The sequence below is a fragment of the Agelaius tricolor genome, unplaced genomic scaffold (assembly GCF_023055355.1).
Source record: "Agelaius tricolor isolate 1412-34295 unplaced genomic scaffold, bAgeTri1.0.p SCAF_7, whole genome shotgun sequence".
Classification (NCBI taxonomy): domain Eukaryota; kingdom Metazoa; phylum Chordata; class Aves; order Passeriformes; family Icteridae; genus Agelaius; species Agelaius tricolor.
The window spans coordinates 6,178,078-6,184,520 of record NW_027269267.1 but is presented as its reverse complement, the minus strand read 5'-3'; positions in this window follow the sequence as shown (position 1 = coordinate 6,184,520).

Genomic DNA, 6,443 nt, shown 5'->3' with positions numbered 1-6,443 from the left:
TGTTTCACAACCAAAAAGCATCCAGAGAACAGAGCTGAGACTGAACCAGCTGAGACTGAACACACTGAGCCCTTGGGCAGGGGGAATGACTCACAAGGATGCACAAAGTCGCTCTGATTTGGAACAGTTGCACCTTTTTTTTTTTTTTCCATTGGAGAGACAAGACTGTTTTTGCAAGGAAGGGACAGAATAAATCAGAGCTGAAAATGGACATGGAGGAGACAGTTACCTTTGAATTTCTTAACTAAAGGCTCTTTCCCCATGGTGGGGAAGAGAAACAAAATCCCCCAAAATGGCCTGTGCTGGTGCTGCAGTGAAGCTCAGGTGATATTTGGCTACCCTGAGTACAGAGCAGCTCAGTGGAACAGCTGGGGTCCAACTGCATAGAGATGTTATTGTAAAAATTGTACATACTGTGACTGTCTTTCTTTTTGTGTCTCATCCTCCAAATGTTTGTCTCAGAGTTTGTGTATTTTTCAAGACACAATTTGATTACAAATAAAAACCTGAAATAAAACCAAAAACCCTGATGAGAGCAATCACTTGGTCCGTAAGAGTTCTTTATTTGTATTCCAGTTGTGCCTACAGTTAGAGAGGCTCTTCTGCAATTAGAAAGTTTAAAAGGTAACATCTGTGTGCTTTTGTTGTCCCTAAAAGTCTGGACTGCTTGCCTCATCTCAAGGACTCCATGACCTCTAAAAATCTGATAGCCACTTAAGCAGCCCCGCATTTCTCAGGAATTGTAGAATCCCAGAATAGTTGAGGCTGGATAAGATCATTGAATCCAACAATTAACTCAGCACTGCCAAGTCCACCATTAGACCCTCAGAGCCACATCTCCACATCTTTTAGATCCACCCAGGGGTGGCAGTTCAGTTAAACAATCTCAACATTTTGGTGCCAGCTCTGTGTGAGGACACGTGTCCAGACAGAGACTAGAGACAAATTCCCTTGCCAGCAGGGCCCCTGTCCAGAGGGCTGCCAGGAAAAAACCTGGCAGTCTGTCAGGAGCCAGGACTTCAAACCATATGTAATTTATAAACTAAACTCCATGTTTTGTGTCACACTTGAAAACAAACCAGGAGCCAGTGCATGTTAGAAGGAAACTTTCCTCTTTGCAAAGGGTGTCACAAGGCAAAGGGATGTCGAAACAGCACATCCTGGAATAATTTGCTCTAGCTGTGCTAATTGCATTCCCATAGTGCTGTATGTAGCAACAATCCAGACTGGAATTATAAAATTCCTTAATCATAGCACTGATGGCCACATCAAAAAAGACAAGGTCACATCTTTTTTTAGCCATTGCAGATGGATTTTTTTTTCGGAGATGTTGATGTTGATGTTGATGGATGGGCGTCTTCTTCCTTTAACAATATCCTTCCCTCCTTTCCCTCCTCTTCTCCTTTCCCTTTAGCCTTTTCCTTTTCTCTTTACCTTTACCTTTTCTCTTAGCCTTTCTTTTCTAAACTATGGCCAGATTTTGGGTTTATATCTCAACCCAGGTGCCTTCCAGTTACACTGTACATAAGACATCTAAAACCTCTCCCTCTCCCCCAGTTCCTCCCTTTCCCCTCCCCACATCAGTCACACAGCTCTGCCTTTCATCCCTTCTAGATCAACAGGCACTGTGTGAATGCTGGTTTAGCCTATACTAAGAACAGCATTTTTCTCCACTTCTACATGGAATTAAAAAGGTGTTTCCATGCTTCTTGAGTATTTGACAAGAGTCACAAAATAAAGTTGAAATGGCAAAAAACAAACAAACTAAAAAAAAACCCAACCAGAACAAAAATATTCCCACACCTAGTTTTTAATTACTTTTTCTCTTCTTTTTTTTTCTAAATTCTTTTTCTATCTCACCCTTTGAGAAGAAAGGACTATTGGAAATGTATCACTACACATGATAACACTCAGGATATGGCACAAGAACACAGCCCAAGCAGTTCCTGTTTCCTGAATAGCAAGAACTTTAAGAATGAGGCTCTAGAGCAAACAAATTAATATGAGGGGGGAAAGGAGAAGGAGATTCATGGAATTTTCCAAATTATTACACTTACTGATGGCAATCTTTTTTGCCTGCCAAAATTGCCTGCCAAAACTGTGGGCTTCTTGGCCAGAGATGAGAAAGAGAGACCAAGCCAGGGCATGAGTGGTGCAAGGGCAGCAGCAAGAACTGAGCTGCAAGGACCTATCAGGTACTGATAGGTCATTGAAGACGTAATATGAATAGGTTTTGTAATGTAAACTGTTGTGTAAAAAAGGTTCTGTAAATTGCAAAAGAAAATATGCAAATAGTCTTAAAATTGCATTTAAGGAACCCAGAGTGGTAGCACAGGGTTTTTCTTGTGCTCCAGCCCAGATGCACCTTTATTGCTGGAATAAAGAGAGGACTTCTGCTGCCTTTTTTTCACAGTACCCTCCAACAAAGGAGAAGAAAATTAAAACACAAGGAAATCCATTTCAGTAACACCTGCATGGCTAAAGCAACCTTGCAATTTCAGCCCCACACCAGAGTCTTTTACAGGAATCCCTTTATGGCACAGAAGGGAGGGAAAGTTCCCAATTGCTTTAAGCACAGAAGAACACAAATGCAGAAATCTCATTTTTCCAGTGACCAGCCATACAAAGCCCTTTTGATGCAGGCAGCTCAAAGTATTTCTGTAAATTCAGAGAGCTCCCCAACACCATCCCTGTGCAGTGATGGAAAAGAGTCATCCCTGGTTTAGGCGGAGAAAGCTGAAGCAGTGCAATTTTTTCCAGCTGACATTGCTGACAGATCAGAAACCTGAGTCAAGATTCCTCACTTTGTTTTGGGTTTCTTTTGTGCCAAAAGCAGGAGAAACTTCCTAGCTACTGCTTTACACAGTATTGGGCATTTATTCTATCAGCATTGTAATTTCTTGGTCATAAACTGAAAAAATATTAGAAGTCCAATCATGTCAATGGACTAATGTATTCATTCTCAGAGTATATTTTGAAAATAAAACCCTTGTAAAAGCTGCACAAGAACAGAGACACATCCAGTGTAATGCATATGGAACTAAGAGGTGTCAGTAAAAGGCCCAGTATAAACATATGAGCTAGATTATATACTATTTAATTTCTACCAGCTTTTCTCAAAAAATTTGTAGAACTCAATCTTTATGGCTGCTGTGAAAATTTATTGAAAATAATTGGTGTTAATTGATTATCACCTCTAAATCAAGCCCATTAAAACTGATTCATAGAGCCATGATATGAATAAGACTCCGATGCTTTAATGTTTTTTAAAATGCTTCATATGGCATAAACTTTTTACACTTGAGTCCACATACTGTGCTATTGTTGGGAAAATAACATTTATTTCTTTGTTGTATCATCCATCTGTTTTTAAATGTAATTATTGCTGTGTGCTGCTCTGTGCTGTGTGAGCACCTCCGCTGACAAGTGTGAGCTGTGTGACTACAGAAGAGCCTGGGTGACCTCTTAAATGTTGTTTACAACTCTCCTTTCTTATGACTCAGATTTGCAGCAGCACTTTGGATGTTTAACTGTCCCTGTTTATTATATTTTCCCAGAGCTGTGCTTCATGCCATTCCCAGTGCTTATCTACAACCACCATTCCAATTTCCTGCAAGTGAAGGTTTGAGTGACCAGCTGACCTCGAGCTGTCCTTCCTTGTCTGGGTGATGACACAGGAGGTGTCTGCTCTGAAAGTTCCCTCACTGTGCAGAATGTGAGGAGCACACAGTTCTTGTGCCTTCCAGAGCTTCATTGGGAACGAGAGGGATTGCTTTGAAAATTAAGGAGCACAAAAGCAATTCACACATTTAAGGAGTAATCTCCACTCCTCTCACTTGCAGTACCACCTTGGTGGCCCACACCTACATATTCCATATGGCAGGAGCATATGGCTGCTAATGTGTTATATTAAAGAAATTTTTAAGAGGTCTTTAGAAATTATTATTGCCAAAGAATGGCTGTAAAAGCCAATTAATCTTTTTTTCAATATTTGGCAGTGACACTGGTAAGAGACAAGCAGGAGTTAGCTTGATCATGTTTTTTTAAGTTTACAGCAAGGTCAAAGATTAACTGGTTAATGCTTTCCTCTGTCAGCTCCCTTTACTTTCATGTGATGTGAGAGAAATGGCCCATAAAGAATATCAACAAGTAATGAATGGGGACACATTTGATGCAGAATCATAAAACCTTACAATGGTTTGGGTTGGAAGGAGCCTTAAAGATCTTCCAGTTCCAACCCCTGCCATAGTCAGGGACCTTCCACTAGACTGGAATTTTCACCATTAGTTCAGCTAAGCCTGAGGGCAGTCATTCCATAGCCTGACACTCAGAAGTTGAACAGAGTACTGAGAAATACTGAAAACAAGCAAGGAAGGTGATTATTTTTAAATATGCAGCAGGAAATCCCATGGCTATTGGTGCTGCAATCCTCACTGCAACTTCTGTTTCGGCGGCTTTTTGGGACAGCCCCAGTTTAGCCCCTTCCCTTCCCCCCTCTCTCTCCTTCTGCAGAGATGTTGGCCACCCTGGAGAAAATAACCAAATATCAGCTCCTTAATTCTCCTGAGGGCTAAGGCTCACCCATTCAATAAGGAAGCTTCCCCTCAAGCCACAGGAAGAAGAAAATCAGGTCAAACAAAAGACTCAAGCCCTGGAATGAAGGCAACTCTTAATTATTTGCAGGTGGAGGTTTATCTAAGTTCCCACTCTGAAAAAAATTATAAGTTTCACACATATAAAGTACTGCTAGCTTGCAAAGCCACAGACACTTCAAGAAACAGTATGTTTCCTTCCAGGGATATCTCTAGGCCTGATAAAAAGTCCTTCCTGACAAAACTTCATTTTCAGTAACACTGGCCATAACACTACTAGTGTTTAAATAAGACCCAAACAAGAAAACAAAAAAACCCCATCCCTATTAAAAAAACCCAAACCTCACTATGTACCTTTATGACTTTATACTACACTTTTCTTCATTTTTTTTCCAAGATATCTATATCACAGGAAGGGGCTAGAGCTTAACTGATGTTTATTTGCTACTATATTTTCAGGGGGATAAAGAACTGTGCTGAAGAAATGAATCTTAACAACACAGCAGGACAAATGCATTCATTGCAATGGAATAGGATGTCCTATTATTGTGAAGCTAGGAGGAAGAAATATTTGTTTTATTCTCCATACGGATCCAAAATGTCCAAAAAACCTGCCCTATGGAACTGTCCCACGTTCCAGCTGTCACACAGCTGGAATATCGTCCCTGGGTAAGTGGAACCCTGCACAGAACGTTGTTCACCAAGTGCCCTCTGCTGGCTTTTTATTCCCCAAAAAAACACGTGTCTCTCGCAGCCACAAACCAAAGGGTAAAAAACAAAACGGGCTTCTCAAACCCCGACTCTTGTTTCTGCTTTAGAAGAGAAAAGCACTGCTGCCAAATCTGTGAAAGCTGCAACCACCAGCAGAGAAACCTTTCACAAAACAGGGTTTGTGTGTAACCTTCAATGAGGCAAAAGGGGACAGACAGAATCACAGCTGAGAGGCAGCAACTCCTCCCACTCCTGCAAGTTAATCCTGCAAGCACTAGAAAAGCAACCCGAGCAGGAGCACGATTATTACAACTCACTTTCAGCAGCACAAAGCTCTTAAATGCTTCCCAAAGATAACAAATGTCAGGAATCCATAAGCCAGGTATTGCATGACTCCTGGTGGAGGCTTCAAGAAGCCTCTTTCACTTCTTATTTCTGGTAGCATTTAGCAAAACAAATTAATCATAAACTCCTGTCCCCTTGGCTGAAAGCAGCAAACCCCTCACCAGTTCCAATCTGCCCTACTGAAGGAAAATCCCAGTTTTGCAGACAAATCTGTAATAATAATCTCTAAATGCACATGGAATTTCCCTCCAAATTTACACAGGCTGAAGGCCAAGATGACAATCCTACATCTTCCACCAAAGTTAAACAACTTTCTTCTGATAACAAAAACGAAAACCAAAACAAAAAACACTGAACAAACAAACACAACCAAAAAAACCCACACCACCAAATCCTTGAAAAATGTGTGTATCAGAGGTTTCTGGTCAGCACATTACTGGGAAATTAGAGAGAATTTAAAAAATGAAAGGCAATTCTGGTGCACAATTCTTTCAACCTTAAAAAAATCCCATTGTCTCTAAATTCAGAGAAATTTAAAAAGAAGGGTAAAGAGAGTTGAGAACTGTTTTAAAGAGGCACCATCTGGGTGATCCAACCACCAACTTCCCACAGCTGCTCACTGATAGCAACAGCAATTTCTCCAAAAGATCATCTTTTTTCTCAGGGCACCTGGGTCCGAAGATTGAGCACCTAAGGAAGCTTTGTGCCACCACAGTTTCACTTCCTAGGAACTGTAGATATGAGAAACCTTAAATTCCAGCAGCCCTCAGCCCTGCTGTGCTGAGGGAGTTCATG